The 27363-nt window shown below is 43.9% G+C and overlaps 1 protein-coding gene across 4 annotated transcripts in view; it reads left to right on the top strand.

Annotated features, from left to right (window-relative positions):
• The first annotated feature begins 3523 nt into the window (after positions 1–3523).
• ASAP1 (ArfGAP with SH3 domain, ankyrin repeat and PH domain 1) overlaps positions 3524–27363 on the top strand; it is a 337309-nt gene continuing 313469 nt past the window's right edge. For 2 of the 4 annotated variants that reach the window (XM_065586133.1, XM_065586130.1), the window contains exon 1: positions 3524–3740. The gene's annotated coding sequence lies outside the window, so the exon portion shown is untranslated. Of the gene's footprint in view, positions 3741–26952; positions 27063–27363 lie in introns of all 4 variants that reach the window. The other 2 variants (XM_065586132.1, XM_008165162.4) reach the window with 2 other exon arrangements.

The raw sequence follows: 27363 nt of genomic DNA, 5'->3' as shown, positions 1-27363 counted from the left end.
GATTATTATTTATTTGTTACAGCTTTATCATAGGTGTGCATGGCATATTACAGGCATAATGAGGCAAGGTACCTTCTCTAAAGAGCTAATTTAGGCTGAACAAAGGAGAGGAGAGAATGAAGGGAGGTTTCAACAGTAAAAGATTGTGTGATTTGTACTATATACAACCTGATAGGGGGTGGGGGGGTTTGTTTGTTTTAAATCTGGTTTATTTTTTAATTTATTTTTACAGAGAGTATTTTGTCATGCACCAAGCTATATATTTCATTTCTAAACACATAATCAAAGAAGTCCTTAAGGTATCCCTGAGCCTGTAAGAAGTCAACACCCAGAAGAAGAGCCACTGTCTCCAACTGAACCCAAACACAACCTTTAAGTGATGCTGTTGGAAAAGGAAAAACAAAGGTGGTGCTCACTTCCCCTGTCAAAGGCATCTGCCCTCCACCTAACTGTCATCAGTTAGGACAAAGCCTTGAGGTCATACTGAACTCACCATCTCTAAACTCCCATCCCCAGGTAGCAGCAGTTTTAAGAAGTGATTTCATCCATCTCAGCTTAACAGAAAACTTCACAACTTTCTCTTGCATGGGCATCTAGTCACAGTGTTACATGGTTTCATCGCCTCCAGACTGTACTACTGTGACTCATTTCATCTGGGGCTGAAGGTGAAGACAACACAGAAATTCAGCCTGGTGCAGAACACAGAATCCACAAAACATATCAAGAGTGTATCACACAAGTACGTCATACCCTCCACTGGCTTCCAGTTCACTTCAGGTGGCAACTCAAGGACCAGCTCTTCATCTTTAAGGACTTGCTATATCTGAGTCAGCCTCTCCAGTCATGACTCATCCAGACGGTTCTGTTGGCTGATCCCTCAAGAACAAGAGATAAAGAATTCCCAATCAAAGTTTCCTCTTGCCTTTAGACCCACCTAGAGGAAGAGCGAAGGGAGTCCTTGCAAGCATGATCATTTTCAGAGCATGTGGCCCATGACTCACCCTTTTGCCAAAATCTTCCCATAATAGTGGAAGAAAACCTCAAAAACACAGTGTCAAGTATCAGAGGGGTAGCCGTGTTAGTCTGAATCTGTAAAAAGCAACAGAGGGTCCTGTGGCACCTTTGAGACTAACAGAAGTACTGGGAGCATAAGCTTTCGTGGGTAAGAACCTCACTTCTTCAGATGCAAGACATCTTGCATCTGAAGAAGTGAGGTTCTTACCCACGAAAGCTTATGCTCCCAGTACTTCTGTTAGTCTCAAAGGTGCCACAGGACCCTCTGTTGCTTTTCTCAAAAACACAGTAAGCAATGCTGATGAATGTGGGGAGGCAAACAGCAGTGTCCACTGTGGAATTCTCTTTGTATTTGTCACAGTCACTGATGCTATTGTCAGAAAGGCCAGATAAATACCTAGGACAAACAGGCAGAGCCTAGTAGTTACTGGTGCTTGATGAAAAGTGTGATTTGAGGGACGGTTTGTAAGGAGATATTGAGTGTGGTTAGCACACAGGAAGAGGGTGTTAACAAAGGGAACTCTAAGTGGTGTTTATGAAGAACCACATCTTGTCTGTGGTAATGATTTGAATAGGATCAGGATCTGGCCCAAAGTAGATTGGATAATAAATCCAGAATCATAACATCTGTCACACGCTGATCAACTCCTGGTCAATATAATCCAGGAGTGGGCAAACTTTTTGGCCTGAGGGCCACATCTGGGTATGGAAATTGTATGGCGGCCATGAATGCTCACAGAATTGGGGTTGAGGTGTGGGAGGGGGTGAGGGCTCCGGATGGGGGTGTGGTCTCTGGGGTGGGGCCAGAAATGAGGAGTTCAGGGTGCAGGAGGGGGCTCTGGGCTGGGGCAGGTGGTTGGGGTGTGGGTGAGGGGGAGGGCTCCGGCTTGGGGTATGGGCTCTGGGGTGGAGCTGGGGATGAGAGGTTGGGTGTGCAGGAGGGTGTTCCGGACTGGGACCAAGGGGTTCAGAGGGTGGGAGGGGGGATCAGAGCTGGGGCAGGGGGTTGGGGCACAAGAGAGGGTCAGGGGTGCAGGCTCTGGGCGGCGTTTACCTCAAGCAGCTCCCAGAAGAAGCAGCATGTCCCACATCCGGCTCCTACACTGAGGTGTGGCCAGGTGGCTCTGCATGCTGCCCAGTCCGCAGGTGCTGCCCCCACAGCTCCCATTGGCTGCAGTTCCCGGCCAATGGGAGCTGCGGGGGCAGTGGTTGGGGTGGGGGCAGCATGCTGAGCCCCCTGGCTGCCCCTATGTGTAGGAGGCGGAAGGGGGACATGCCTCTGCTTCCGGGAGCCGCATGGAGTGGGGCAAGCCCCTGACCCCACTCCCCGGCAGGAACTTGAGGGCCAGATTAAAAATCTGGAGGGCCGGATGCGGCCCCCGGGCTGTAGTTTGCCCCCCCCCAATTGAATCCATGATCCTGACTCTGGTGAGACCAGTGCGTAACACTTCATAGAATGAAAAAAATTCATTTAAACAACTGTTTTGACAAAACGTGGCTTTTGCTTATGTTTAAATTGGAAGTTTGCCAAAAATATTTTGATTTTTCTCAAAAGTTTCCATTTTTCTACAACCCTTTTTCCGTCTTTTATTTATGTTTTTTTCTTCTGTTTATCATTTCTTGCTTTTGTTTTGTGATGGCAGGGGTCTATTGCCAATTTTGATTGGTCGATGTAGTCCTAACATGGTAGGATTTTTTTTTTCAAAATTGAAAACAAAAATAAATGAGTTGAAAAAATGCCATGGAAAAATATGGGTGAGTTGGGGGAACGGTCCGTTTAGAAAATCAGCAAAATGGCACGATCTCACCATTGCTGTGCCTTAAGTAACATTTATTTTTCGACCAGCCCTCTGAGGAAGTTGAAAAAGTCAGTGTCCCTAACTACAAATGCAAAGCTGGATATCTGGCAGAGGAGTTCTCTCATCTCATGCCCTGAATCACTAAGGGCTAAATCTCAGCTTCCCCTATGCAGGGGAGGGAAGGAAGGTGCCTCTCCCTCCACCCTACAAGGACCCCAAATAAAGGCTAAGCAAAATTGCTGTTACTGCTCCCTAATTACATCCCCAGGGCTACCCAAACCCGCAAATGGGGTGGAGAGAAGGCAGAGTCATGGCTACATGGGGGGCTGGTGGAGTACGTTGTACCTGACCCCTTCAGGGAGGTTAGCAGTGTGTGCACACTCCAGCAAGCTGTAGAAAGCTTTCTGGATCATAGACAGTCAAACTATAGGCCAGTCACTTAACCTTTCTGTGTCTCCATTTCCCATTGTACAATAGGGATCGTGAAATCACCTAGCACTCTGGAATGCTGTAGCTTTAATTCATTAATACCTATAAAGCGCTCAGAGATCATCTCCTCGATGGAGCTCTAGAAATACCAAGGAATATTGCATATCACTTTTAGCTACACTCCTACTTTGAAAGTTTCCCTACAGAATCCACTGATTCAACTATTTCAAATTCTGAATTATCTGACCTGGCAAATTGGAATCGGCTTTTCAGAATGTTCTGAGAAGCAAAAATGTGCTCTGTGTCAGTAGCAGGAAACACGGAGCAGTATTATAGTCAATCTGTATGCTGAATGAGTCAGCCACAGTTTATGCACCTGCTGTGACTTACAAATCTGAATGCACTTGGAGATGCTGGTTTTGCAAACAGATGGATTTTGTAAATCCCGTTACACACAGAAATGTTAAGAGCTTCACAACAGAAAAGGAGCATGTCCATGTAAGTATCAGATCCACTTACCCTTACAAATTTTAAAATTGTGCTTCATTTTACTCAGGCAGAAGATATAAATAGCATCATAGGCTAGGCACCCTGCTTGCATTTCTGAGAATGGTGACTCTCAAGAAATTTAAATTAGTTGATTTCTGCATCTAGCTACAAGAAATAATCAGGAGGCTGGGATGAGTGATGTGTGCCTCTAATGATACATCAGTTCTAAAGGATTCCGTTTGACCATAATCTAACAAAAGAACCAGTTCTGAGAAAACATAGGGTCTGCATGTGTAAACTGCTTGCTGTGCATTCTCTCAATCACAGGGCTTTGTTTCCAAAAAGTTACTGGAATGTGTTGTTTCCACAATGTTTAAGCAGCTTAGGGAGAGAAAAAATTGCATAACGTATTTTCTACATGAGCTTCACTTTTTGACATGCAGTGAACTCCGTTTGCTTTGTGCTTATACAGAATCTCCTACTGGTGCACAGGAGAGGGATATGAAAATAAACAAGGAGCAGAGCTGGATTTTTTTTTTTTTTATTAAAGGTGGCAGTGGAGAAGGGAGAGGTAGCAACTGGTATTGTGGAAAGACAAAACCCAAATAGAATACATGAAAAAAATTCAGAGGGGCTGAAATAACGTAGAGTGTGTGTCAACAATTTGCATTCAGCATTGCTGGAACACTTCCATTTATCAACACGGAGATTGCTATAATCGCAGCGTACTTGGCTCTGACAGTGATTACGCATACTGTATGTGCTGACTATCTTAAATCAACACAAGACACAAAATACAACAAGGCACGGTTGCACTTTAAGGAGAGAAGAGTACTCTAGTGATCTGTGCACAGGACTTACAGCATGGAACCCTTGCCTTCTAATCATGGCTCTGCAAATGACGACTTCTGTGACATCAGGCAAGATGCTTAACCTGTCTGGGCTAGATTATGTCTGGCCCCAGTTTAGGACAGTGGGGTTGGGAATTTGTAAGGAAACCTACCACCTTGTACCCCCATGAAGGGGCTAGCCACAACTGCAGTCCTTCCTCCCACACTAGGCTAATGAGTGGCACTAACCACCGCATCTCCTTCCTACACCCCAGCCAGCAGATCTGACTGACTGTAGAGGAGATTAGCAGTGGCTGCACTCCCCTTTTGCTCCATGGGAAACACCGTCTCTAATGGGAGCTAGTGGCTGAATGGCAGAAACGAGCCCTTACTTCCCCTCCTGTAAGGTGGGTATGAGACCTACATACTTCCCACTGGTTTTGGGAGAATCAGTTAGTTCATGCTTGAAAAGTGCTACATATTGTGCACCCTAGCTATTGTTATTAGAAGTGCATTATGTGAGCATTAAAAATAGCATTATTGCTAATGGGATTTATCTGGGTAGATATCCCGTGTGGTATTCTCTTAGAAAAAGAAGTGATCAACTTTTTGGCTTATGTTCCCAAAGATAAACGTGTCCCGCTCCTGTATTACTAACTACACAGCTTATAGCCGTGTAGTACTGGTAAGGGAAGTTGAATAAATGTCTAGCATGAGTGAACACAGTTGTAACTCGAGTAATTGTTTTCATGATCCCCCCACAACTGGTAAGACAAGTATTTTGGTGCCAGACCAGTCCTCTAAAAAGTAGCAATTGTTCAATTAGCGCTTAATGGCTGGAGCTCATTTCTTCTTCCTCCCAATCATTAAAAGGATGTTATTCTGCTAAGATTGTATTGATAATTTTGGAATGTACATGCAGATGGGAGGGGGAAAAGAGCATCCTATCCAGGCATTCATTTATATCCCACACCTCAGGCAAAATGGATCTGTCAAAAATCTGTCACACAGAAACTTTCCTCCTGAATGGGGCAGAGAACAGGGACCCCAGTAACAAATGGAAGGGGCTGGGCTAGAACTGGCATCCATTTTCCTAGGAGACACAGGGCTATAGAGACTGGAAATGCCTGACAAGGAATCTGGGGCCTTGAGCCTTGCAACTGAGTCTCTGGAAAATAATTCTATCAAAGCAGAATATGGTACCATGTACAATTGGTGCACACACATAGCAAACATTCTGCTTACTGTACTATACTAACCTTCCACTCTCGGGGCCAAAGGTTAGTCTCATGGATAAAGCCTAAGTAGGTGGTTTTTGAGCATGGGACCTCTGGAGGTATTGGGATGGAAGAAATTCTCCCTCCCACCACCACTCAGTCCAGATGTGGAAGGTATGGAACACTACTGTAGCCCACTATGTGGCCACTAAAGATGTGTTTTGGCCAGTGATTCATGGAATTAAGGATCCATTCACAAAACCTCCACCCCTTCCATGGTTCAGCCGGCCCCCCCAGTTCTCTTTCCACAGCACCTGACAGGGTGCTACTGCAGAGCAATGCTGCACGGTAGGCAGAGGAGTCGAAGCCCTTCTTCATGGTTCTACTGCAGTCAAGGCCCCATAAGCACAGCAGAACCAAATCTGTTTCACGGCCTTTGAGGACTTCTTCAGCATTTCCCTGGGACAGAAGATTTTGCCCTTAGCCACCATTCATTCTAAGGTTCTGGTGTTGCAGACACTATGACGAGGGATTTTCAAATGTGCCCAAGGACATTAGATGTCATTGAATTTTGGAGTTGGCACCTAACTCCTTTAGTCAACTTTGAAGATCTCAGCCTGTAACAATATAGGCTTCCCTCATACCACATCTATCACATCGCCGACTTTCCAAAGCACCATGTGAATTAATCTGCACAAGCTAACAGACTTCACACCCAGCCCTTAGCAACAGATGTGTCCCATTGCAGTATACATGCAGGCTTTGTGCCAGGGCCATTGCAGAGGGCATCCTCTTTCTTTATGGTTCTTGTTCTGTAGATAAAACAAATTACAAATGTGAATAATTATTCACTTGGCACTCAACAGGATCAAATGACTTTCGATATATCGACAGTTAGCCTCCATCTGTTACTAATGATCCCAATTACTGTTATCATAAACAGAACCCAATCAACTAATATTCTCTGAGTCACTGTTTTCTTTTTCTTATATCACATCCCTATTGCGCTACATTTAATATGTCTAACCAGAAAGCAATGCTTTGTTACTAAGCAGCTCATCTCACTGTGATGCCAGCTATCTAAGAATCAGGAGTGGACTCAGTGCTTTGTTTTGTAGATTAGTGAACATCGGGGCACTATGGAGGTGGCATGATTGGAAGGCAAAGAGCCTTTTCGTTAACTGATCCATGGAAGAGCACTTGCTGCTCTCCTGGGCTTACAGAGGCTCCTTCAGCCATGTTGCTATGTGGAATGAATGGCATAGGGATGACATAGAGAGAGGACCCCATTATTATAGCAATAGGTAGTTGCACTGACTTGGATGTAAAGATGGGGCCTGAGTCAAGGAGTTTGAATCTGGAGTCAGATCCAAAGCAGAACTTTCTCAGAGTTCAGGCCTCTTCAGATCTGGGATTTCTCTTTGACCCATTATAGGTTTGGGTCTAAGATGGAAAATTCCAGTCTGGACCAGAATCCCCCCTATATTTAAGGGTGTGGATATTGCTTGGATACTATGTGCTACTTATGGCCTGTCTCCAGTTGGCAGGTGGTGAGCTGAGACTGCTGCTTATTGGGCAAAAGAAGCATATTTTACTGTTAATTACTTCCCCCCCACACACCCTGTTGGCTTGTATCATCTACCTGTTGCATCTTGTCTTATCCTGATTGCAATTTTATTGGTGCAGGGTCTGTCTTTTTACTATATTTTTGAACAGTATTTAGCAAAATGGGGCCCTGATCTCGCATTGAGGAACCAGCACATTACTATAATGGTGATTCATAATGATAGTAGTACTTGGTGGAGGAAGGAATTGGGTGGACTCCAGACAACAGGAAGTCAATTTTTAAAAAAATTATCCTATCAGAATCATTTTATTTCTGATCATTTGTCTCCTGTTTAGATGCGTTGGATGGGGTGCTGCTGCGTGGTACTTGGAGCCAATTAGTGACAGTGTGTTACATCATTGAATTATCTTTATCTAAAGCATTTAGATTCTTTCATATGTTGATTGCTCAGTAAGAGTTTGATGCAAAGCCCAATCAAATCAACAGAGAGACTCCCACTGACTTCAGCAAGCTTGGGATCGGGCCCTCATGAGTTAGATCATGCAACCCTTCCATTAATGAGCACTTACACACTGAAGTAGCCACCTTTAAATTAATTGGACTATACGTGTGATAAAGTGTACCTGAAAGACTAAAGCTTGTACAATATAGCCCTAAATGACTTAAGTGAGAATTTTTTTAAATTGCCATAGATACCATATATTAAAATTAAATGAGCAACTGTTGATTCCTAAATTGTGCATGTTAAAAAAAAATCATAATGGCCCTAACCCAGCAAAGCACTTAAGCACATGCTTAACGTTAAGCATATGAGCAGCCCCATTCTCTTGCTTAAAGGCAAGTACATGATTGAGCACTTTTCTGGATTAGGACCTATATGTGCCAATAAACAGTTACACATGCAGCTGTATACTTTGTATGCACAGTTATCTGCTTGTACTCTTGCACGCATATTTTGCACGCACAAATGATAGCACCCACCATTATTATTTTTTTAATTTTTGGCCATAAGGGCCAAATTTTGCTTTCTGCTACATAGAAGCAATTTCCACTTACTTTAATGGGCGTCTCACCCTTGTAACTGAGAGCAGAATTTGACCCTGAAGACATATCTACCCTGCAATTAAACAACCGTGGCCTGTGTCAGCTGATTCGGGCTCGTGGGGCTCGAGCTGCAGAGATGTTTAATTGTGGTTATAGACATTCAGGCTTAGGCTGGAGCCTGGGTTCTGAAACCCCTCAAGGAGGGAGGGTCCCAGGGCCTAGGCTCCAGCCCGTGACTGAATGTCTCCACTGCAATTAAACAGCCCCACAGCCCGAGCCCTGTGAACCCAAGTCAGCTGACACAGGCCAGCCATGGGTGTTTAATTGCAGTGTACAAATACCCTCAGAGTCTAATTTAAACTGACTAATGCAAGGGAAATTGAAAGTTAAGTCTGATGATCTACTGCATGCACGACAGCAGAGTTTAAATAAACAGTGCTTTAGTGCAGGGACAGGCGATATGTTTGGAAATTTGGGCAGGCTCTTTCTGCCATCTGTGTTTTGTTTCTGAATCCAGTTCTATCATAACAATTAAGCGCTTTGGTTTTTCAACCACACCATGTGGCAGCTAGTTTTTATCCAGAACTCCTTTTTCCGAGAGGTTAAGTATGTAAATATATTAGTTGGGTTTTATTTTAAGTCAAATAGAGCAGCACATTTACAGAGCCATACATGTACTGTAGATTCCATTGTAGCAAATGTGTACAAAGGAGTGAAGATCCTCAGATGTACCATACTACAAAAATATCGGCTCCGGTTCAGAAAAGCATCCTATTCAGTCATTTAAGCACTGAAGCATTTAACTCCCACCGATCTGGACTTAATTACATGCTTAAATGTAAGCACATGGTTAGTGGAGTAGATAGTGTATACCCTTGAATAAATCCTCCCCTACCTAATGTGATTGTCCGAACTGTGTGCTCCTCCACACCTGTTGGCTTTCCCTCAGACCTTAGGGAAAGTCCTCAAGGACTTTTTAATTTTACATACCAGCAATCTGGTTCTGTTTCGTTTAGGTGGAGTCCATCTTTCCTGTGTAGGCTGCTCCTTTCCCAAAAGGTTCCCAACTTCCTAGTCAATATAAATCCGTCCTCCAACCACCATTGTCTCATCCATGCATTGAGACCCTGCAGTTCTACCTGTCTACCTGACCCCGCGCATGGACCTGGAAGACTTTCAGAGAATGCTACCATGGAGGTCCTGGTAATCTTTAATCTTTTACCTAACAGCCTAAATTTGGACCCCAGGACCTCTCTCCTGCCTTTCCCTATGTCACTGGTACCCACATGCACCATGACCACCAGCTTCTTCCCAGCATTGCACATAAATCTATATAGATGTCTCAAGAGGTCCTCAGGCAATTCACCATGTAGTTCTCCTGGTCATCACAAACTCAGCTATCTATATTTCTAATAATCAAATCCTGCATTACTATTACCTGTCTCTTCCTAATAACTGGGGTATCCTCAGTGCAAGAGGATACTGTGACACCATCTGTAAGGAGGGTCCCAACTATGGAATTATTTCCCTCTGCTCCAGTTTGATGTTCTCCTTCCTCGAGATTTTAATCCTCCTCAACAGCAAGTCTGGTCTATGTACTTCTGTCTCCTTAGCTCCTCCAGTTCAGCCACTCTGGTCCCTGAGGGCCATGAGTTGCTTGCACTGAATGTGCACATATGCCACCTGCCCACAAGGCAGGCAATCATAACAGCTGCATTCAGTGCAATAAACTGTACAGGCCTCACTCTGCTGTGCCTTAAAGACATGAAGGTCCATGGAAAGTTGCAGTGGGAGCAGCTACAGACATTTCAAAAGAGCCAAAAATAAAGACCTAGATTGTTCTCTCCAGCACTCTGACCCCATCTGGGAGACATGGAAAGAAAGGCCGCTTCCTCTGTCAGTGAAGGCACTGTGGGTTTTGTTAATTTATAGTCTGTCTTTCTTGCTGAAAGATTCCAGAATGCTTCGCAACTTATAGGGGAGGGATTTGCAAAGATACAAATGGCAGCTGGGTGCCTAAATCCTATTTACTTCCATTGGGAGTTAGGAATCTTGCCATAGATCTAAGATATCACCAAAAGTGACCAACCAGTGAACAGTCCAACAGTTGCACAATGAGAAGTACTCTTACAAAAAGCCTCATTCTGAGTTCTCTAACATCTATGCAGAGCAGACAGGAAATTACAGTTGCATCTGGCTGGAGAGGAAGAATGATCCAGGGGTTAGAACAGTGGTCTGGAAGTTGGGAGACCAATTCCTTGCTCTGCCACAGTCTTCCTGTGTGACCTTGAGCAAGTCACTTAGGGTTAGATTCACAAAGAAACTTAGGCTCCTGGAAAATCACTGGGATTCGCAAAGCCTGAGGTTGGGGACTGGGCTCCTAATACAATGAATGGGAAGAGAGATGCACCTTAGACTGGGATTCACAAAAGTCAACACAGTAGGCAGAGCCTCACCTTAGCTAGCCAATGGGAGATGCCAAGCTGAGGATGGGAGTGCTAAGCCCCACCCCCCACCCCTTTCTTGGAGACCAGCACCTCCGTCCAGGCTGCAGAGAGGCATCTCCTGCGTGGGATTCTCAGCTGCAAACCCTCTCGTGGCCATTTTAGCAAGAAGCCAGCGGCGTTCCCTCCCCATTTTAACATTTGGAGCAATATTTAGTTACACACCCAGGTCGTGGGAGACTGCCAGTTCAAGCCCCTTTCCACCTGAGGGGGAGAAGGGATTTATTCCCTCTCTGGCGAGAACCTAGCTACTGAGCTACAGGATAGTCTGATGTGGGGCTCCCTCACTCTCTCCTGCTGAAGCTGTTCCACTGTGCAGAGCTAATTTTAAAAAGTCATTGTAGCAGGAGGGCTGGCTGTTAGGGCAAGTCAAGCTCCTGCTTGTGTTCTCTCTGCCACAATGATCCTTTCATTAGTTAATCTGCAGTGGAACAGCTTCAACGGGAGAGACTGAAGGAGCCGCACCTCAGAACAATCCATAGCCCAGTGGCTGGGGCACTTACCTCTGAAGTGGCAGCCCCCTGTGCAAATCCCTTTGCCCCTTCAACTGGAGGGAGGGACTTGAATCAGGGGTCTCCTACATTCCAGGTTAATGCCCTAACCACTGGCTAGATGTTCTCCTCCTCCACTGTTTTGTGTAAGCTTCTCTGTAGGGGGCCAATCCAGCAGGGGAGGTCTAAGCACGCTAACTGGATCGGGCCCTATAGGCAAGCTAGGTGGAGGAATGCTTATCTTCCCCCAGTTTGTGCATTGGTCTGGGGTGCAGGCGTCGGGACGTCTGACGTGGGGCTGCAGTGTACGTACTCAGAGGCAGAAACATAGGTGCCTGGGAAACTTTTACTGCAAAAGTGTAGGTGCTGAATCAATTTAGTCACCTACAAGATTCTGGGGCAGCTGAGTGGAGGCTTTGTGAAAACCAGGAGGGCCTGATTCTGGGATTTAGGCACCTACAGTGTCAGTTAGGCACCCAAGTCCTTTTCTGTATCTGACCCTCTGTGTCTCAGTTCCCACCTAGGAAGAGTAGGCACTGCTCTACCTCACCGGAGCGTTGGGGGGATGAATACATTAACAGATTCTGAGGTGCTCAGGCACCACAGCAAGGGAGGGTCACATAAGTACCATGGATAACTCTGAAAGAGCCTCAAAACAAGCTGCATTTAATTCAATGTATTGATTACCGAACATCTGACAACCTCCCACTCACACCCTTAACTCTGTGAGTCGAAGGGTATTTTAGGGACGTAAGAAGGGCTCCTTCAAAAGTAGCTCTGCCTTACTGGAGAACAAAGAATAAATTACAAAGGAAAGAAAAACTTCCCTACAGGAACTAATGTTGCATTTATTTTGTAATCTACAATGAAATCCAAGTGGCCTGCAAAGAACCCTCTCTCATATGACAGCTTAACATCTGTCACCTCTCAGGTTAGTGGTGCGTTTGCATGCCACTTTAGCCATTAACAACCGGCATTTTCAAAATGTGCTAATTTCTTCCCTTTTGCTGTCGAGCAACTGGGCACAGAACTCACTGGCAGCCGTGTTAATTTTATTAGAAACTATTGAACAAACACATGTTCATCTTATCCCTTTATTTTATTAATATTTATCTTCAATAGCCCCAACAATATGCTAGGCACTTTCCAAAGAAAGAAGGCGCAGTCTCTACCCTGAAGAGCCATCGGTCTCTTTCAGACCCTTTGCAATAGTGTGATCTCAGGGAATCACAAACCTAACCGCTGTCACCAATTGAAAATTTAAAGGTAATTTTTATATTTTCCTTTTTTTCCCAGTAAAACACCATTTCTCTTCAAGAAGATGTATTTCTTCCACTGCAATCGGGCACACTGGAGCAAAATTTCCCTCCGTGATAGCACTATGTATCTTCAATTCCTGTCCCAAGCTATTCTGTTGTGTTGGCTGCACTGTTAAACAGCTATTGCATTCTTCCTCCATTGCTATGGTGGATGAAGTAATCCCTTTAGAAGTAAGTGTAAAGCTTATTTTGGGAGCCTATAAAATAAAAGGTGCTAAACAGAATGAATATTTAGAGCTGGAATCTCATTTGATCCAATTCCGCCTAGCTCCATTGACTTCAATGGAACAGTGCCAGTTTACACCAGCTGGGGATTTGACTCACAACCTGTATTAATTATTGTATCTATTCAGTCATCAAGAATACGTTCAGCATGTAGTATGGAGAAATCTATCTGGTCGATGTTGAAGGTGTTGGCATGTCTTGACTCAGGGAATGTCACATGAGTGATTTAAATGCTATTGGCTAGTGAAAACTAGTCTGTGTGGCCTTTTAGGCTTGGTTCTAAGACAGATGCTGTGTTCCTGAGGGACTGTGTAAGGGAGTGAACAAAGACACACCCAAAGAGTAGAAATGACTGTCCCCAGTCAATGAGGATGATGGTTATATTGGTGCTGTTTAACACAGGCTGCGGCTTTACTCCTTTGTTTGGAAGCTTGCACACAGATGATAGAGGGATTTGTCAGACTTCATGCCAAATGAATGTTTATTCACAGAAACCGTTTTTTGTTTGGTCGCTGGGCTCTAGCTGGCATTTGTCTCTGGGCAGAGCTGATGAGTTAGTATAAACTGCTTTCTTGGCAGACAATGTGTCCCCAGTCTTTGCTTTACTATTTGGAGGGGAGGCTTAGATTTCTTTTGTTCGACTGTAAAAAGTTGTCAAGGCATCTCCTCCTCTACATCCGCATCCACCCTATGCCACTCATTGGAAGACGGCAGGGGTTTTCTGGTAGGGAAGGGATGGTACTCACAGAAGAAGCTGACAATGACTCTTAATGCAAAAGCATCAGTGAGCACACAGGTTCCCTTCAGATGCACTTATGTCGTTACGCTGACTATATGTTTAGGGGGTGCTTGGGCCCATACAACCAACGTTGCCTATTCAAACTTCATCTCTGCTCTGTGAAGCAAGGGAAGTGGCTGTATCATGGAGCTGGAGAGCTTGGTTTGATTAATACATTCTGGCTTTGGTCAGTTATGATGTGAAAACAGTCAAATTGAAGTAGATTAGTACCAAACCCAATTAAAAACCTTTCCTTGGTTTGCTCGTGGCCAGTTACTGAACTGAAAGCACAGTTTCCCTAAGGGAGGAGAGAGAAAGAGGTAGAGGCAGAGAAGTCAGTGATGCAGGAGAAGTGGAGGAGAGAGAGACCCATGCATACTCACTGACACAGGGTTTGGTCTTGCAATATGCTGAGCACATCCAAGAGGTTCTGGGGAGTCAACAAGAATGGGGAGTGTTTAGGAACCCTTGGGAGAGCCTCAACCCCTGGCAGGTTCAGGCCCAGAGAGAACAGCCACCCGAATGACAATGGAAGCTACAAAGCTGCCTTGCCTGGGGATGTGCAGTTGTTTTGAGAGACCACTTCTGATTTGCCTGGCACATCATTCTGCTCATGAGAGAATGAGTTGGTGCTATTTATGGGAAAAACACATGCTGACCTTCAGAAAGCAAAAACCAAAAAATGATTTAACCTTGGCTTGCTTGCACGGGGCACTGTTTGACCTCTGGCTTCCTAATCAAGAGAGACCAATTGATACCCTCAATGGTCAGAGTCATCGAGTTTAAATAAAACAAAGCCTACCCCAACATACCAAAAGCAAATAGGTTTTGTTCTTACGGTTCCTGCTGGCCCCTTCAGCGCTCATTCCTGCCATGAAATGAAGCAGCTGGACTCTCTTCAGCTTTCTCTTTTGAAATGTATTTTTCTTACTTTAGTGCTGGGCATGTCTGGCCCCGTTTCAGGTTTCCTTAGTAGCCCTGCTGCTAACTGTAATGACCCTGATCAAATGTATTTAGAGGCCACTGATACCAAACTGGGAGCGGTTGCAAATGCTCTGGAGGATAGGATTAACATTCAAAATGATCTGGAGAAATGGTCTGAAGTAAATAGGATGAAATTCAATAAGGACAAATGCAAAGTATTCCACTTAGGAAGGAACAATCAGTTACAAAATGGGAAATGACTGCCTACCACAGAGTACTGCAGAAAGGAATCTGGGGGTCAGAAGCAAAATATGAGTCAACAGTGTAATACGGTTGCAAAAAAAGCAAACATCATTCTGGGTTGTATTAGCAGGAGTGTTGCAAGCAAGACACAAGAAGTAATTCTTCTGCTCTACTCCACACTGATTAAGCCTCAACTTGTCTCCAGTTCTGGGTGCCACATTTCAGGAAAGATGTGGACAAATTGGAGAAAGTCCAGAGAAGAGCAACAAAAATGATTAAAGGTCTGGAAAACATGATCTATGAGGGAAGATTGAAAAAAATGGGTTTGCTTAGTCTGAAGAAGAGAAGACTGAGAGGGGACATGATAACAGTTTTCAAGTACCTAAACGGTTGTTACAAGGAGGAGGGGGGTAATTTGTGCTCGATAACCTCTGAGGATAGGACAAGAAGCAATGAGTGTAAATTGCAGCAAGGGAGGTTTAGGTTGGACAATAGGAAAAACTTCCTAACTGTCAGAGTGGTTAAGCACTGGAATAAATTGCCTAGGGAGGTTGTGGAATTTCCATCATTGGAGATTTTTAAGAGCAGGTTAGCCAAACACCTGTCAGGAATGGTCTAGATGATACTTAGTCCTGCCTTGACTGTGGGGGTCTAGATTAGAAAACATCTTGAGGTCCTTTCCAGTATGATTCTATGATTCTTTGATTTGGGGTGCTTTCATTTGTGGGTGTCCCACACTGAATCAAATATCTGCTGCATTCTGAACCAGCTGCAAGCAATGGAGAAGCCAAGCAGAACGTGAATTACAATAAGCAAGCCTTGTGATCACTAGGATATGAGTGCCGTCCCTCCTCCACAAGAAATGTTCTCCCTTAGGCCATGCTTCTAGCTACATGCAATGCTCCAATATGCTTTTCAGTTGAAAATATAGGTCTTCAACATATTAAAATGCCTACCAGGAGTCATGCAATCTAAGGAGTGCATCAAAAATGGCCGCTTGTGGTACTGTGACAGGATTTTGTCTCTCCTGAAATGCAGGATCTTAGGGGGCTGTGGTTTGGGGAAAGTGATAGTCCATTAATCCAAAGCCATTGCTGATTTTAAGGTTTGTAAATAGATGAAGCTTTACTGTGTACATATTTGCAGCTTGTCTTGCAGCCCTTGGCTATGAGAGTCCATAATGGCTACCCACGCACGTGTTGTGTGTGCCTAATAGTCAAGATGGATTATTCACTACCTCTTATGCCCAGATAGCAGCAAAAGCTAATAATTCTGCCTATCATCTTTGACTGCATAAATTGCACCTCCCTATGCTAGCCTTATCCACTACTTCCTAGGGAAGATTCAATCCCAGAACAATGCAGGTGTTTCCGTCACTGGAATTTTGCCAGGGGTTTATTGCCAGCAAAGGCTGCTGAGGGGTTGTACTGAATTAGCACCTCCCCTGGCCATCTAGCACTGCCCATGTTTCAAAGTCTGCAGGTCAACTTTCCATTGCCTGCAGTCCTGTGTACTAACCCAGCATAAGCCTGGACTGAGCCTAGCCCATACATATTACACTGAACTACCCACAATAGAAAGCATGTTATTCCAGGAGGGCTTTATTTCCACACTTTGGGGAAATTTCAATCTGAACTCTGTGCCTCAGGTCCATCTCTAGGTTTGTAATAATTTAAAATATTCTAGCTAAATTTCTATATGCGTCATCATTTCTCTGACTAACCAAATGAACACCATTGTGGTTAAAGGCTACTTTGAACCAATTGTACTGCAGTATGCAAGTAAGCTGCTGGAAGAAACATTAACAGTCCATTTGGCAATACAGTACTGAAGTTTCAAAACCCAGCACTCTTACATGTGGAGCTGCTCAGAAAAAACATCTGTGGAAGAGTTTTTCATTGGAAAATGCAGTTCCATTGAAATCAAAACGCTTCACAAAATCATGTTGATTTTGCGAAAGTTTTGTTTCAGAGAAACAAGGGGGAAAAGTTCCAACAATATCAACATTTTCTACTTTGACATTTTCATTTTTTCTTTTGAAACTACTTTTCATTTCAAATTTTTTATATTTTGGTTTATATTATAGATTACAGTACAAAATAAAAAAATCAAACTGGAAACATTTCAATCAAGCAAAAAATCTGTATTTTCTTTGGCTGAGAGCTTTGAAATGTTGGGCTTATGTTCTGAATCGGAACAAAGACAAATTTTGAAATCTTGAAATCCTCTATGGCCTGGAGTTTCTCTTCTCTGCCCCTGTTCTACTTACAAAGCTCTATTAACATTTACATATAAAGATGGATGTTTCCTTGTTTGACTTTTTGATATATAAAACTTTTGATTAACTTCCTGTTTGTAAGAGGAATTGATATGTGTCATCCTCTGCTTTACTGATACACAGATAGGTGTACTTAATCCTGCCTCTGTGCTGGGAAGGATGGACTAGATGACTTCTTGAGGTCCCTTCCAGCCCTACATTTCTATGATTCTATACAGGCCAGGACTTTGCTGTCACATACAGTAGCACAAGCTTCTCTGTAATACTTTTCACCTTAGCATTCCCTACACACGTATTAATTGCTTTCCTGGCGTTCTCTCCTACATCTATGTATTCAGCATAATCAGTTAACATTATTTCAGCTAAACACTGGTATTAAAAAATGCTGGTGGCACCTGGGGCTTGGTTTATTTATTTTTAAAATACACAGTATCCATGTCCTTCATATAATTCATATCTTAAGTGAATTTATTATGTGAGAATGATGGTATATTGACTGGACTGTGGAATGGAAACTAAGGGCCAGACCATTAGCTGGTGCAAATCAGTGTAGTTTCATTGAAGTCCCCCAGACACAACCCTTGCTTTACTCAGATGCCTCTCTTAACTCTGACTTGTATGTCGTAGTTGCTCTTACTGCAAACTAGGAAAGATAAATATCCTGAACAGCACACTCCTTATCTCCTAATACATGGGAGCTATATTTTTTTCAGGGCCTGATCCACAGCACCTTGAAGTCAATGGAAAGTCTAGCATTGATTTCAGTGAGCTTTGGAGCAGGCCTTTAGACGGTGATTCAGCAAAGCGCTTAAACGTGTATTTAACTTAAGCACATGCTTAAAGTTCCATTGACCTGAATGGGACTTAAGAGTGGGCTTTGCTGAATGGCATATGTTTAAGTGTTGGATTACAGCTTGAGTGCAGTAGTTAGAATATCAAAAATTGAGAAAGGATTTGCTCTAAGTGACACTGCCAATAATAAAAAAACAACAAGGAGTCCTTGTGTCACCTTAGAGACTAACAAATTTATTTGGGCATAAGCTTTTGTGAGCTAGAACCCACTTCATCAGATGCATGGAATGGAAAATACAGTAGCAGGTCTATACATAGTACGTCAAAAGATAGGAATTGCCTTACCAAGTGGGGGGTCAGTCTAATGAGACAATTCAATTAAAAGTAGAATACCAAGGGAGGAAAAATCACTTTTGTAATGGTAATGAGGGTGGCCCATTTCAAACAGTTGACAAGAAGGTGTGAGTAACAGTAGGGGGAAATTAGTATGGTAAATCTTTCCCCTGGTTAATGTTCTTGGTGCATCCCAGTCTGTCACACATAAGAGCCATAATTCTATTAGCAGATACTGTATACTGTAGTTAACCTGCCACAATCCCCCATGGAAAAGTCCTGTAGAATTTAATAGGAAATTATAACCTGAATTAGACCTGAAGAAGAACTCTGTGCAACTCGAAAGCTTGTCTCTTTTGCCAGCAGAAGTTGGTCCAAAAAAGATATTACCTCACTCAACTTGTTTCTTCAATAACCTTTCTATAGATTTTTTTAAACCAACCTATATTTATAATAGGAATTACACCCTGGTACAGAATTCTATAGAATGAAAATGATCTCTGTTAAATTCAATAGGTTTTTTCCACAATTTCTATACCCCACCCCCATCTTTAGAACTCCCTGGTCTCATCCCTATTAAATTCTGTAGCAATTTTACACAAGGGTGATCTGTCAGTTATTTCTGTTTAGTTAATGACTGTCCAACTAGGTAGAGAATATCAGTTTATTCTGGCACCAATGGGGCAAGAATTTGAAGTCACTTTTCAGTCACTTAGGAACTAAAATATACAGAGTTCAATTATTTACATCTCATGTACACAACTGTATCCGAAAAACTGTATGTTTCATAAGAGAGAGATGAAGGTATTGAAGTTTGTTTTAAATTTTCTCATTTTATTTTTTTTTTTCCGCTTTTTAAAATTAAACAAATGAGCAAACAGTTCTAGCCAAAACAGAAATCTGTTTCAAAATTATCATGATTGTGCCAAATTGGGAGTCCCGGAGTGTTTAGCTCCACACTTTTGATTAAAACCCATCTCTAACCAAGATTTATTTGTATGAGTATAATTGAACTTTCAAATTACTAAAAGCCATCAGAGAGGTTAACAGAGCCTGAATTTTGCATATGCCTAATGTATATATGCAAGAACATTTAGATTAGGTATTGGCTTCTGCTGTTGCCAAACTAGGAAACTAGCTGGCCATGTGCATGTGCAAATACATGAGTGCATGCACATTTGTGTATTCACATGTGTAAGCTAGACACGTACAAATGCATAAATGCCATTTGCATGTGTCCAGCTTTAAAAATTGAATCCATTATCTGGGCTGTTTGATAATGATACTGTAAAATAAAGATCAGATTCAAGAGGAACGTTTATATCCATGTTTGATCACAGCAGTGAGTGGGAACCGTCACACTTTTGGAATGGCTATTTCTAGACTACCTCAAAATGCAACGCTTATGACTCAGTGCCTAAGGGTGCCCTAACTAATCTTCCTCTTGCAATTATTAGTTTCAGTAGATCAAAAATATTTAAATATTTTCATGCTGTATGCAGCAGGAATATCTAGAGGGAGAGAAGATACTTGGACTGCACTGCGAGACGATTACAGTTAATTTTCACAATTCACTTGATTCTGATGGTCTGTGACATCACCAAACAGGGCCGGCTCTAGGCACCAGCAAAACAAGCTTGGGGCGGCACATTTTTAGGGGCGGCATTCTGGCGCGGGCCATGCCGCCCCTAAAAATGTGCCCCGGCCGCCCTAACTCACCTTCACTGCTGCCGCTCGCGCGCCGCTGCTCGCCCTCCCTCCCAGGCTCTCAAACCCGGGAGGGAGGGGGAGAGCCCGAGCGGCTGCGGCGCGCGAAACAGCTGATTCTTGCGCCGCGGCCGCTCGGGATCTCCCCCTCCCTCCCAGGTTTGAGAGTCTGGGAGGGAGGGGGAGCAGCGGCGCGCGAATCAGCTGTTTCGCGCGCCGTGGCCGCTCGGGATCTCCCCCTCCCTCCCAGGTTTGAGAGCCTGGGAGGGAGGGGGAGACCCCGAGTGGCCGTGGCTCACGCGCTGCTTCTCCCTCTCCCTCCCTCCCTCCTAGGCTTGAGAGCCTCGGGGGAGGAGGCAGGGCTGGGGATTTGGGGAAGGGGCAGAGTTGAGGCAGGGCCGGGGGTGGGGTAAGAAAAAAACGGGGGGGGGGGGGCGGCCAAAATTGCTTTTGCTTGGGGCGGCAAAAATCCTAGAGCCAGCCCTGTCACCAGAACCACTTGATGGGATTAGAGGCCCCTATAAAATCAAAATCTGGGGTTGTCATAACTATAAAGGGAAGGGTAACCTCCCTCCTGTGTACAATACTATAAAATCCCTCCTGGCCAGAGACTCCAAAATCCTTTTACCTGTAAAGGTTTAAGACGCTCAGGTAACCTGGCTGACACCTGACCCAAAGGACCAATAAGGGGACAAGATACTTTCAAATCTTGGTGGGCGGAAGGCTTTTGTTTGTGCTCTTTGTTTTGGGGGGAGTTTGCTCTTGGGACTAAGAGGGACCAGACATCAATCCATGCTCTCCAAATCTTTCTGAACAAGTCTCTCATATTTCAAACTTGTAAGTACAGCCAGGCAAGGCGTGTTAGTTTTATCTTTGTTTTCTCAACTTGTAAATGTACCTTTTGCTAGGGTGTTTACCTCTGTTTGCTGTAACTTTGAACCTAAGGCTAGAGGGGGGTCCTCTGGGCTCTTTAAGTTTGATTACCCTGTAAAATTATTTTCCATTCTGATTTTACAGAGATGATTTTTACCTTTTTCTTTAATTAAAAGCCTTCTTTTTAAGAACTGATTGATTTTTCTTTGTTTTTAGATCCAAGGGGGTTGGATCTTGATCCATCAGGAGTTGGTGGGAGAAAGGAGGGGGGATGGTTAATTTCTCCTTGTTTTAAGTTCCAAGGGGTTTGGATCTGTATTCACCAGGGAATTGGTGAAGAGTATCTCAAGGCTACCCAGGGAAGGGAATTAGCACATTGGGAGTGGTGGCAGCAGACCAGATCTAAGCTGGTAGTTAAGAGCTGCTAGTGGGGAAGGAGCCTTGACAGGGGTGAAATCCTGGCCTCTATAAAATTAATGGGAGTTTTGCCATTGATTTCAGTAGAGCCAGGAATTCACTCTTGGTCTTTATATTTTACAGCCATTTTGCTGCCATCAATTGTATCAGTACAGTAAATTGTGAAAGAAAATGATATAATCAACCAAGATGATGTCACTGTAACGTTACACCCCATATTCTTCATAGAAATATGGTTATGATATGAATATGGCATAACTAAGATATGCTTTATGCAAGATGGCTCATCTAAGGTATCATTGGAAAGGTTATAATGTACTGAATGTGATTATCCAATTTGTATGCATGCATCATTTCTGATTCTAAAGTTAGGAATATTGACTATTACAACTGTGTGTATTTGGGAGACACCCACCAGACAACCAGCCAGCACAGCCTTGAGGAAGAAACAATAAGACTGTGAAGATACTAATCTCTCTCCTTTCTGAGAGGCATCCTGGGACACAGGTGTGGCACTACCAGGTCAGGTGATAAGATCATCTGATACAAAATACCACCTTGGACACTGCTGGTACTTTTCCTCTGTAGGACGATGGGGATCAAACAAAGGTTTCCCGCCTTAGATAAATCCTTTTCAGGCTAGGGAGGGGGTTAATCTGGGCTCTCCTCCATTGCCTACCCAAGAAAAACTGCTGAAAGTAACGAAGAGACAAAGGAACCAACCTGACAGGAAAGGCAGGGGTGGGTGCAGAGTGAGACGGATCCAGTCTGTAAGAGGAAATAACTGGAACTCTAAGCTATAGAAACTCTGCAACTTGCCTAAAATAACATTTAGGGTGAGAAATTACTTCTTGAAACCAGTCTCTTTAAGATCTTAAGCTTAGTATGCGTGTTTTGTTTTATTTGCTCAGTATGCTGCTTTGTTCTGTTTGCTATCGCTTATAATCACTTAGAATCTGCCTTTTATAGTTAATACATTTGTTTTGTTTATTATTAAACCCAGTTTGTGCAATTTCTAACTGTGGGGGACAAGAAGTTGTGCATATCTCTCTTTACATTGAGGGAGAGGGCGAATTTTTTTGGGTTTGGACTGTGCAGATTTTTCTATAGAGCGCAAAACAGTATTATTTTGGGGTTAGTCCCCAAAGGGAGTGTGCACATGAGTGCTGGGTGAATCCTCTCACACGGAGCTGGCTTCAGTCTGTGTCTGCAGCTGGGTGTGGTCCTACATGTGTGTGTGTGTGTGCGCGTGTGCGCTGCTAGAGGCCACAGAGCCTAATTCAGCAAAACAGGGAGAGGGAATCCAGGCTGGTGGAGCAGGAGAGGCTCAATGAAACCCCAGTACATCAGGTGGCATCCCAGAAGGGGGATCCAAGCCATCAATCATAGTCACCAATTAGAATATTTAATTACAGAAGATGATCTAAAATGTAAGACACCAAGGGCTTGATTCTCCACAGCCTTGCACCTTGTGTAGTCATTTTAGTATAAATGGAAACTGTAATGTATCCTTTATTCTAGCAGTCGTTGCCATTCCTGAATTAGTAGGTGATATTCAATCTTGCTTGTCATTGTGATGTGTTTTGCATATATGGTCATTTGTTTTGCATTGTAAATATATCTTTTTACGGATGTATTTTTAAAAATATGAATGCACATAAAATTAAAACTTCAAAGAGTACATTAATACATGTGGTTAAAAAATCTACTGTTCATACCTATGCCTAAGTGAGGAAGACATATTGGCAACTGGAAGTTCACCAAGATTTCAAATAGCTAAAAAATGAATTTAATCATCTCACTCAGATTTCTCTGACAACCTGCAGAGCCTGCTGTGAAGAAGTCAGACAATGAAATATGAAGTTAAAGTACTGAGCATGAGAGAAGATATTGCCCAAGGAAAAATAAATGGAATGTTCCATATGTAGGTAGTGAATGTCATTTGATTCCATATTTTAGGGGTGACCTAGCACTCTCCTTCAGGGTGAATGTAATTATCCCATATTCATGGAAAATGCAGAATTCAATGTCTAGTGAGTCTACTCATAATAATATATTTAGCACTTTTACAGTTATTTACATCTTCAAGTATTTTACCACTATTAACACCCCTATACATTAAGTCTGTGTAATCTTCATTTTTCAGATGTGTGGACTGAGCTGTTGAGAGCTTAAGGATAAAAGTTTAAAATCGGTCATTGATTATTGGTGCCTAAAATTTGAACTCAATTGACTTGCCCAAAGTTATTCATAGAATTAATGTCAGAGCTGGGATTAGAATGTAGGAGTTCCTGGGTCCCAGAAACAGACATTGGGCAACACCATATTCTTCTAGTAGATGTAATTCCTTTTTAAAAATCCAGTTAGGAACACTGTAGTCACTATTAAGAATATCAATGTAGGCTCCCAACCTTATTAAGAGGTGAGATAGTTGTATATGGGAGAAAAGAGGGTGGTTTCCCACCCTGTAGCAATTTTGGTTGCTAAAGATACCAATTTGAGATAGCATTCACCTCATATCATTGCCATATCCCAGACCTGGTTTCGCTGTGTTCTGTCTGTATTTATACCCTCAACTCTATTGTTTGTCCCTCTCCTGAGCTAGTCATAACTCTGCCAGATTTGTCACACCAAACATAGCTGGCTTGAGTCAGGCAGACTGCACCTGCACCCTGATGGTATCTCCATCGAAGTATGGCAAGTAGAGAAGTCAACAACGCCTGTAAAGCATCAGGGCTGTTGACTGGATGGAGTTTTCCCCCCTAATGCACAATTGGCTAGATGAGTTTGGGGATGGGGTGACCACCTCTCTCTGAAGCATTGGGGATTCTCCACAGTTGGAGCGGGGACACTGGACCTGTAGACTGGTGCCTTGAGGTGGTAAGAGAGTTCCCTTTCTTGGTGCCTAGCTGGTGTGTCCTGCTCACATGCTCAGGGTCTAACTGATCACCAGATTTGGGGTTTGGAAGGAATTTTCCCCCACGTCAGATTGGCAGTGGCCTTGGGGGTTTTCCCCTTCCTCTGCAGCATCGGGGATGATTTGCCTGTTGTGGTTACCTGGGCTTACCTCTCCTAATCAGTTCCTTGCCACTGCAGGGGCCCAGGGCATTGGTGGCACCTTCATAGAATCATAGAACTGGAAGGGACCTCTATTCCAGTCCCCTGCACTCCCTTCCTCTCTCCTGCTCTCTCCATGTGGCACACAAATTAGTCTCCTGAGGATTGAAATGTTTTAGTCTAAATAAAGTCTCTAGCCTTAATATAGGGGCATCTGGGTGAAAAGCAATGGCCTTTGATATACAAGAGGGTAAGACTAGATGATCTTATGGCCCCTAATGTCCTTAAACTCTTTGAAACTATGAGCCGTACTGCATGTTGAAGGAACATTACCTGAGGGAAATTAGGCCAGTGACTGAAATCCTTGACAACTGAACCATGGCAGCCATTGGCACCGACTCCATGGATGCTCCAGGGCTGGAGCACCCACGGAAAAAAAATAGTGGGTGCTCAGCACCCACTGGCGGGCCCTGCTGATTAGCTCCTCCCACTCCCTCCCACCCGCCATAGATCAGCTGTTCAGTGGCGGGCAGGAGGTGCTGGTGGGGAGGGGGCGGAGCGAGGGCAGGGCACGCTCGGGAGTGGAACAGCGCAGGAGGGGGTGGGGCAGGAAGGGGCAGAAAGGGGTGGAGCCCTGGGGGAAAGGGTGAAGTAGGGGGCGGGGTCTGGGGCAGAGCGGGGGTCGAGCGCCTCCAGGGAAATAAGAAAGTTGACCCCTGTGATGGCAGCCAAAAAAACACTCTTTACCTCAAAGAGGCACTGACAGTTGAAATACAATTTTGGCTCCAAAGCTAAAAGCACTGAAGGGGAAATTGGTACTGCAAGGAGATGTCAGGGGCATGAGGAATGCGAGATGAAGGGGAAAAGTCAATAAAAAGGATTCAGAAACTTCTGCCAACTGACCCAGAGTCCACAGGAATGGCAGTGATCGCTGCCGTTCTGACTGGGGAGTTACACGAGCATGGTCAGAAAGGAACTGAAAAGGAATGTTCTAGATGGGGGCACTGTGGTACCGAATGAGGCACTAAAAGAGCGATAGTCCTTGAAAGAAAAAGGAGTCCTGACAACAGGTGCCAACTTTCACGCGGTAAATAAGAAGCCCAACTTTCACAATAAGCCAAATATCAAGCTAATCCCATTTCAAAACAAGGCCAAAACAAGCCAATCCCTAAAAACCCTAACACTCTATGTGACTAGATCCCCCCAGCATGCAGTCTGGGACTGTGGTGGGCCTGCTGCGCACTCCTGACTCTCTTCCCCCCTGCTTGCTCCCCCTTGCCCCTGCTTGCTGGGAGCCGATCGAAAAAAAGAAGCAACAAGCTACAACGAGCTACAAGGCAAACAAGGAACAAGCCACAAGTCAAAAACTACCCAACAAGCAACTCACAAGCCAATTAAGCGAAAAACAAGCCCAATTTCTGTGTTTTTTTCACGGGTTTGGCATGTCTGGTCTTGACCTGCATTGCACTAAAGAGCTGTGATCCAAGAGTAGGAATCTGATCAATATGGTACCTCTAGGGTAGAAACAAGATCTGAGAAGCAGGGTCAGATGGAGTTGACCTGATGGCAAAGCTGAGAAATTAAAGCTCAGTGCAGTGGCTAGGGAGAAACCAGTGAGAGGCTCAAAGTGGGGAGTGACAGGCAAGAATGGTCATTTTGGATGAACTGAAGGAAGTAATATGAGAGTTGGGGAGGCCAGACAGGAAGTTCCAGCAAACAATGCTGAACCCATATGCCTTCAAGTTAAATCCACCCTGAAAATAACATGCCAGTGATACCAGAATTACATTGATATAGTCACAGGGCTCTGTTTCCCCATCACTGCCTGAGAGATTTACAAGGATAATTTCCTTTAACTCTGCTGACAGTTACACATATCAGTCCCCTGAGTATTGATGCATGACTGTAATGGTTTCAGTGTCACTTTTTCTCAAAACAGTGAGCAAGATGAATGCAACACTGCTGACTTTTTTTCTGGGTGCAGCGAATAAATGGGTAGGTAACATGGCAGAGCTTTAATTATATAGTATTGTTATTCGTCACTCTAAAGGAATTTGGGCATACCAGATTGACAGAACATGGATAGTATAAAGGAAGACAGTTGGGAACAAGTATATGTACATTCATTTGTATCCTGCCTGTGAAATCCCAGAGAGCCTCGTGGCATGCAGCTGGCTTCCTGGGGTCTCCACAGCACTGTCAAGCACATCCTCAGGAACTGATGATCTAATTAATTACTCTGATCTCCAGTTAATGAGCTCTGACAGGAAACTTTTTAACAAATCTCCTAAAACCTCCTTTTTTGGTAAATCTGTAAGTTAACGCTATCCTTTTTTTTAATTATTCCATTTTAAGTTAAAATTCAACTATTTAATGATTGTGGGCCAGATTCTCTGCTTCTGCTGGGTGAAGGGAGAGCTGTCAAGAAGTTGATTACAACTCCCTAATTCTCTGTCTGACCCCAGGCCCAGACCCCCATGACCTGCTCTGACCTGTGCCAGCTGGCAATGGTCCGCAGAGGACAATCTGCCAGCTGGGGACAGCCAGAATGCATTGCATTCCGGCTACTCCATTCCCTTCCCCCACCACAGGGAGAGAGATGGAGTAACTCTTCCATTTTAGGCCTGCTGAGGATGCCTCCATGAAGGGGAATTGCCATGATGCGATCTGCAGCCAGTCTTCACTCCCTCTGCACCATCTGAGCCTGAACAGCACAAAGGGACCGGAATAAGGTAGGGAATCTGTCCTAGTGGGTCAAATTTCTGCTCTTTTACACCAGGTTAGCCCCAATAGGGTTGCCCAAATCTAAATGAGAGAGAGATTCAGCTCTTGCTAAGGTGACCAGATGTCCCGATATTAGGGGCTTTGTGTTATATAGGCAACTATTACCCACCCCACTCCCAAAAAAGAAAGTGTCCTGATTTTTCACGCTTGCTATCTGGTTACCCTAGTTCTCACCTACAGCATTTGCAGTTTGAATCACGTCACTGTGAGAGGCTATACAAATAATTGTAATTATACTATTGAAGGGGC

This window comes from Chrysemys picta, chromosome 2 (assembly GCF_011386835.1).
Source record: "Chrysemys picta bellii isolate R12L10 chromosome 2, ASM1138683v2, whole genome shotgun sequence".
Classification (NCBI taxonomy): domain Eukaryota; kingdom Metazoa; phylum Chordata; order Testudines; family Emydidae; genus Chrysemys; species Chrysemys picta.
This window is presented reverse-complemented; position numbering and strand designations above follow the sequence as displayed.